The sequence below is a fragment of the Camelus bactrianus genome, chromosome 10 (genome assembly GCF_048773025.1).
Source record: "Camelus bactrianus isolate YW-2024 breed Bactrian camel chromosome 10, ASM4877302v1, whole genome shotgun sequence".
Lineage (NCBI taxonomy): Eukaryota > Metazoa > Chordata > Mammalia > Artiodactyla > Camelidae > Camelus > Camelus bactrianus.
In genome coordinates, this window is record NC_133548.1 from 2,411,049 (window position 1) to 2,418,669 (window position 7,621).

General features: G+C 62.3%; 1 protein-coding gene across 10 annotated transcripts in view; it reads right to left on the bottom strand.

The window, feature by feature from the left end:
- OSBPL5 (oxysterol binding protein like 5) overlaps nt 1-4,711 on the bottom strand; it is a 64,609-nt gene extending 59,898 nt beyond the window's left edge. For 8 of the 10 annotated variants that reach the window (XR_012509484.1, XM_074371510.1, XM_074371507.1 and 5 more), the window contains exon 1: nt 4,575-4,694. The gene's annotated coding sequence lies outside the window, so the exon portion shown is untranslated. Of the gene's footprint in view, nt 1-4,574 lie in introns of all 10 variants that reach the window. The other 2 variants (XM_074371509.1, XM_074371508.1) reach the window with 2 other exon arrangements.
- Between the last annotated feature and the right edge of the window lie 2,910 nt (nt 4,712-7,621).

Genomic DNA, 7,621 nt, shown 5'->3' on the forward strand with positions numbered 1-7,621 from the left:
CTGACCCGGAACGTTCCGTCCTCACGTCTGCAGACCTCAGATGCAGTGCCTCCCATCCCCACTGCCCGGGCCGATTTGGGTGACTCCTGGCGGGGTTGGGGTAGGGTTAGGGGGTGAGGCTCATCCTACTAGGCAGGCGCATCCGACTTCCTGTCCCAGTGGCTCCTCCTCCGGTGCCCTCCCTCTGGCCTCCTGGGGGAGCGGCTCTCCCACCACAGGGGAGGTGGGACAACGAGGGAGGCAGGACAGGGGACACAGCCACCAGAAACCACCCCTGCAGCCACAACGCAGTCCCAGTAGGACAAGACCCCGGCCCTTTAATGGACTCCCTGCCGAATTCATCTCAATAGGTGGGCACAGAGCCCTCCCCGCTCACAGCTCCACTCCAGAGAACAGGGCTGGCCCTTTAAGCCACCTCCAATGCCGTATTCACCCCAATAGGCGGGCACATCAATGCCACCACCTAATCCTTGGCAGGGACAGCCTCTCCCAGAGTGGAAGCAGCTGAGAACGGAATCGTGGTGGCTGTGGCCAAGCTAGCGAGGAAAGGGACAAAGGTGCCGCCCCTGCCTGCTGGAGGCTGAGGACCCGGAGGCTTCCCTCCATCCTGTTTGAGCAGCAGGCTTATCCCCACCGGGCCATCACCCACTTCTGCCTTCCTGCGGACTTGCCTACACCCAGTCTCCAACCCCTCCCTGGCTTTGGACAAGGGAAAGGGACACCTGGCTGGTCACACGAGTCAGCCTGGCCAGTGGCCTGTGGGACCGGGCATCCCCCAAGCCCCTTGTCACGTGCTCATTAAGCCTGTAAAACACCTCTAGCATTGGGTGGCATTGCTCAGTTGTGGGACCGAGACTTCCCCTTCAGCCCTTGGTCCCGGCCAGAGTCAGAGCGGGCCTGGGCACCTAGGCCACCTCCACTCGCCCAGTAAACACTAGGCACTCCTCCAGGTAAGCCACTCTGCACTTGCTACTTCTAAGTCAGGAAGGGCAGGACTCCTGGGAAGGGCGCAAACCGGGTCCTTCCATCCGAGGACCAGAGAGGACGAGCCGGTCAGGTGTCCTGACTGCCGATGCTTGAGAAGCCAGAGACTGGCTGGGAGATGCACGATGGGGCAACCCTGGGCAAAGACAGTCTACAGCTTCACATGAGCAAAGGGCACCTACTGTGTGCCAGGCCCTGGGGCAGAGCCCTGAGCAGACATCCAGGCAAAAAGGGAAGGGTGACCCACATGCCAGCGGCGCCTGTGGTGGGGGTGGGCCTGGCCCTGGTCCAACCGCTTTGTCCATATTTTGTCACTCAACTGAACAGATACAGGATGGAGAGGATCTCAGGGACTAATGCGTCGGCTGCTGAGAAAATGAAACCCAGCACCTTAAAATGGACGCTTCCGTTGGGAGCAGAGGGTCTCTCAGAAGTGCATCTCAGCGGGGATGTGACTCAGCACCCTGGGCACAAGGGACAGTGAGGCCTGTGATGAGAAAAGCCGGGTCTGGGGCTGGATGCCTGTGAGCTGGGGCGAGGAGGTGGGGAGAGCGGACAGAGGGGCAGGGACCCGGTCATCCCGGGCCTGGGAAGCACAGAATGGAGTCCAGAATTATATTGAGACCAGTGTGACTTACAGAGGCCTCTAAGCAGGTAGGTTATGTGATGTGTATATTTTTAAAGCTCTTGCTGGCTGCTGGCCGGACGAGGACCAGAGGCGCAAGGATGGAGAGACCGTGGGATGGCTAGTGTGGCCCTCCAGGCAAGAGCCGGGGCGGCTGGAGGAAAGCAGAGGTCAACCTGGGGGGAAGAGTGGGTGTGAGGTCGGCTTGGGAGGTTAAGCGAAGCACTGGCTCTGAGGTTTCTCATAAAGGCACTGTGGGTACCCTAGATCCCTTGGAGCTGGCCAAACAGGCTCACGTCCTGAGCGGTAGGGACTGTCTCTCCCTGGCTCAATGACCTAGACAAACTTGGCAATTCTCTGATGACCCTGTGCCTCCCCAGGGCCCTGGCTGGGTGGTTCCGAGGCCCCTCCCAATGGTCCTCGAGCGCCTCCCTCCCAGAATCCCGAAACCCAGGGGTCTGTGATGTCTGCGCAGGGAGTCCCGAGCCACCCAGGCCAGCGGCGAACCCCAGGAGAACTCATACCCCGTTTCAGTTCTGTTTCCTTGACCTGCAGGTTGGGGAGGTCATGGGCCAACCTGGCACAGCCAGCAGGACTCTGTTCCTTCGTGACAGCCTTGAGCAGCACGCTTGCCGGGAGGAGCAGTCCTGTCCTCCTGTGACACCTACCTCCTGGCCCGAGACCCCAGACGGCGCCCACCTGGGCTCCCCACCACTCCTGAGGGCAGCCAGGCAGTTCCACCTGACCGGTGGGCCCCACGGTGGGAAGTGCACCTGACTGCTCACTTCAAGTCCAAACACCTGGGATCCTTTTGACAGACACTGTGCGCCCCTGAACAGCCCCCAGTCCCGGGGTGCGGGCCTCACCCGGGTGACTGAGCTGCACTGCTTCTCGGCGGCAGCTGCACACCTGTCCCCTGAACAATGAATGCAGATGGGGGCAGACATGCTTCTGTCACCTTGGGTGCGTTCCCTCCACCTGTGCATTGTGCGTGCATGCGCGTGCGTGCGTGCGTGTGCGCGTGTGCACGCGTGCCCTCACTGGCTTACAACCACAGAATCAGCGGAAAGCGCAAGTCCCCAAAACGCGGCTGCCGAAGACTCACAACAGTCTTCAAACAGCCGGCCTGTCACGCATTTTTCCTTCCCTCCCCTCCAGCATAGCACGTCAGATTACTATCACCGCTCAGGAAGCTTCCAGGAAGAGAGATTTCAGGAGAGAAATGGATCCTGGATCTTCTCAGCACAGAAACGACCATCCTGGGGGCAGGGGCTGCATTTAGCATCCCTGAAGAGCCGGGAACAGACCTTTGGAGACCTAGCAGATCCCCGGCCTGACTCAGGCTAGCTGGATTCTCAGGCCCAGGGAGGAGGGGCTTCCACCTGGCATCCAGGATGCACTGCCCACGGGTCCACGTCTGCACAGCCTCATCAAGACAAGGCCCAGGACTCAGTCGGCGGGAGGGCCCTTGCCTGGCCCGTCTCCCTTGTCACCTTCTCTAAACACAGCTGGTGAGACAGACCAGACAGACGCACTCAGTGCCGTCTCTCCTGGCACCCGGGGCCCTGCCCCACACACATGCAGGCAGACAATGGGACACCCATGAACGGCCGGATGCCAGCAAAGCCTTCAGGTTCAAGGAGCAGTCAGGCCTCTCACAACCAAGGAAGTGGGTGAAAACCTCCCAACAAACCACTCTGCCTGCCACTGTCGAGGGCAGGGTTTCTGCTGGCTGGGACCCAGATCCACCCAGCACACACAGATCCAAGGGCGTCCACTCCAACCCAAAGGCTGTGCCCACATCCCTGGCCGTGACGACCTGCGCCTGCCCCTGGCCCTGGCCCGGGGGCTGTATTGGGGAAGATCACAGAGGTCTGCCTGCAAAAGGCACCTTGAAGGGGCTCAGGCAGACGGGCAGACACACATAAAAGTGATTTCTTGTGCAGACAGAGTAGCAAGTTCAACCCCAAGATGACCAAACAGCAGAAGTGAAACCCGCTGCTCAGGCTGGGCCTGGCTCAGCCCAAAGGTGAGTGGGGCAGAGAAGCTCACCTCCCCGGGGTGGGACCTGCCCACACTCCAGAGCCACTCAGAATCGTACTTCCGGGGGCTTCTGACAGCAGCAGCCCAGCTTGGGTGGGAGCAGAGATGGCACCTGGGGATCCCAGGTGGCAGTGTCTGTCCCACAGGGCCGCTGACAGCCCACGCCCACTGTGTCCCGCCCCCTCTCACCCCCAGGAATCCTAAAGCACACAGGACCCTCCTGTAGACTCAGGTTCCCTGCACAACTTCCAAGGCCCCTTATCTCCAGGGGGTCAGTGGCCTAGAAATGGAGGCTCTGGGTGGGGGTGGGGGGGGCAGCCAGGGCATCTCCCCTCAGCTCACCAACCCCTCACTCTGTGGACGCGGACTGAGTCATCTCGGAAACAAGCCCGGAACTGAGATGCCAGATGCAGACCCCAGACCCCATCCAGAGGCAGCAGGCCGCCTCCTCACAGACACCGCCCCTTCAAGACCCCCAGGGTCTTCGCTGAGCTAGGGACACAGACCCAGGCTACGCTGGCAGACTGCCCCCCAACCTCCCTCCAGTCCCAGCTCCTTCAGGCCCCATCAGTGGGGGAGCCCGGGGTGGTCCGCGGCTCCCCACAGTCGGGCCGCACCCGCGCCCCAATCCTCAGGCGTCTGAGATCGTCCCCGCGCCACCCCGGGCTCCCCAGCGCGGCGCGACAGGCTTGGGCGGGGCGCCCCAGCGGAGGTCACTATCTGGGTCCACAGGGATGCGCCCCAGTCCCCGGGCCCGGGGGCAGTGGCGCGGGGCCAGTCCCGCAGCCGCCCACCGGCGGCCCGCTGGACGCTCACGGCCCTCTGGGCCCCGGCCCCTCCGACCCTCTCCCCGCCCCCTGCCAGGTGCCCCCCGACCCCCTCCTCACCCCCGCCCGCCCCTCCCCGTCCGCAGCGCTCCTACCGTGAGAAGCGGGGCGCGCGGGGCCGGGCGCGCGGGGGCTCAGCTGGCAAGCGCAGCCCGGCTGCAGGAAATGCCAGAAGACTGATCCAACCGCGGTAGCGGAGAGAGGGAGGAGGGAGGGAGCGGGCGGAGGGCGGGGAGGAGGCGGGGAAGAGGGCCGGAGGGCGCGGCGGCCGCAAAACCCGGGCGGGATCGGCGTGCGGAGCGGGCGCGCCGGGACCCCAGGCCGTGCCCAGCTCGGCCTTTCCTCGCCCCCCTCTCCCGGCGCGCTCTGGGACTCCCGCGCTCCGAGGCGGCCTGGGGTCAGGACACTCCTCTGGAAATGGCCAGGAGGCTGGGCGGGGAGGGTGGTGGTGAGCAGGGTCAGCCTGGATGGGTTATCCCATCTAGGGGTGCGGGAGGGCACACGGGCAGATGCGTGCAGGACTCCAGCCCACCCTCACCAGAGTGGGGTGCCCCCTCTCTTTCTGAACCCAGGAAATGGTCATTTTTTTCTCTTCCTGGCAGCCGTCAAAACACGAGAGGAACCCCAGAAATCTGAGCCCTTTGTCCTTGTCGCACGTGTGTGCTGAAAAGGACCCCTGCCTCACATGCCTGCGCCCAACGACACCTTTTTCTCAGGACTCCTTTTCCCAGGAGCCCACCTGCCTGTAGATTTCCTCCTGTGTGTCCCCCTCCTCTTTTCTGCCTTTTTAGAGAACTTTTTAGACCCTGAAGCCTCCTTGTATGGAAAAGACACTCTAATTCCACTAACCAAGCCCAGACAGGAGCGGAGGAGGTGAGGGGTCTTCCTGGCCCCTCACCGTCAGCCCCGCTGAATTCCTGTCCAGCCCCAGGGCTTCTGCAGCCTGAGGTGCCCTGGGACCTCAGCCTGCGGGGGACTTCCTCCAGCTGCTGTCCCCCTCCTCCCCCGGGGGGCCAGACCAGCTGGAGCTGGGCCCACCCACTTCAGGGCATCCCAGACCAGGTAGGACTTGTGAGCCCAAGGGCTCAGGGTCTTTTCCAGATGGAATGTCTCAATCCCTCCCTTCAAAGGGACAGCTCTGACCCTCAGCAGAGCCCCAGCCTCCGCCCCTCCATCTAGGCCGCAGGCTGACAGCCCATTAACCGGTTTTCACCTTATGTTGGGTGGAGAGTGCATCGAGGGCACCCCGAGCCTGGTGGTCGGGGGTGAGGAGGGGGGTGGGGGTGCAGCAGGTGGGGCGGTGGGGCTGTGGGGCGGCGGGGCTGTCAGCCCTTTGAGTAGGGAAGCCGGCACCCAGGGAAACGGCTGCAGGAGTTCCTACCTTAGCTCTCCCCCAATCTGCCAGGTCGGTGGCCCCGGCCCAAGCTGTCCCCCAAGAGTGAGCATCACGTCCATCCCATTGGGCCAGGTGGTGGCTCCTTAGGGAATCGAGCACCAGCCACTCGTGTGTGTCAGAGGGGCTGTGGTTTAAGGGACAGGTGTGCTGCCTCAGCCACTCCGAGCTCATCCCCAGGCTGGCCTGGTCCCACCCCATAGTCACCTTGCAAGGCCTTTGGATGCAGAACTGCTCAGACAAGATGCTCAGGGCCATGGTGGGACCCCTCTCCATGAGGCCTGGTCAGGCAGACTCTGCCTCTTCAGGGGAGGGTCTGCGCAGTGGGAGGGCCAAGGAGACCAGCCTAGACACTCTCTGAAGCCTCAGCACAGAGCTGGGTGTGGCTACCGGGAGCCTGGCCAATGGCTGGTTGCCAGGGCCAATGCACAGGGAGCTGAGGAGGAAAACAAAGCCACCAGTGCTTGGGCTGGAAGTCTTGGGGACCAAAGTAGGGAAAGTTTCCAGTCTCTGATGATGCCGGCTGTGTGAAGCCAGCTTGATTTTATGAAATGGTTCTTGTCAATTCCTAAATCAAAAGCACACATGGCCAAGAGTAGGGATGGGTCAGAGAAGGCTGTGGCTTACAAAGATGATGGCACCAGCTTTGGGGATCCCCTTGGGTGGACTTCACCACCTAGGAGCTGCCGGGGCTTGGGCAAGTCCATGCAGCTCTGTGCCTCGGTCTCCTCACCTGTCAGTGGGGCCCTAGGAGCAGCTCTTCCCGTGAGCTGCCGTGAGCCCCGGGGAGAGACCGGGCTCCCAGAGTCAGCCCCGGGGAAGGGTGGGACCGGCACCCCCTCTGAAGGGCAGCCCCTGGCTTCTCACTTAGTTCTGAATTTGTGATAATTCCGACAGATCTGGGTGTAAGAGGCAAGATTTTTTTTAAGTGCCTTGGCCAATACGGAGGACTTCACTCTTTCTCAGGTGGACTGTGATTTAAGGCTAAGGCTATTTCGATCCAAGTCTGGAGGTTGGCAGATCTCAGCTGGACGCAGTTCCGCGTCCTCTCTCAAGGGGAGGAGACCTTGGGTGATGTCTGGAGACCTCCTTGGTTGTCGTGGCTGGGGGTGCTCCTGACAGCCAGTGGGCGGGGCAGGGGATCCTTGAAACGCCCACCCACACCTCAGACAGCGGATAGCAGGTAGCGTCCACCAGCCCCAGACGTCAGAAGCCTTGCTCTAGAATGAAAGCACGTTTCCCTGTTGGGGTCACTCCTGAGTTCTGGGTGGTCGGTCCATGGGGATTGTGGGAGCCCCATGTCTCCTGCTGATGGCGCCCCACCCTGCCCTGATTCCATGCCGAAGGGCTCTAGACATGCAGAGTCACTTCATCCTGCCAGACAGACCTAGAAGGCAGGTCCTGAGAGACTCCATTTTACAGATTGAGAAAGGGAGGCACAGAGCAGGGACTGAAGACCCACAGGCTCAGAGAGGAACCCTTGCAGGCCCCTGCCCCTTCCGCTGCCCAGGGCTGCCTCGCTGGGAGGGGCGGGGTAGCCAGGACATGCTGGGATGAGCCCATGCCTGTCTTGCAGAGGTCGCCTCCGGGGTGGGCTGTGGGGCTCGGACCCCTGCAGAGCTGAGCCAGGCCAGCGGCCAGGTTCTTCCACCCCTGCCAAGCCAGCGGAGGCAGCAGTGGTCATTCGTCCCATTTCTCAGGTGTGGAAACTGAAGACCCACAAGTAAGGGGTGTAGCCAGATCCCCGAC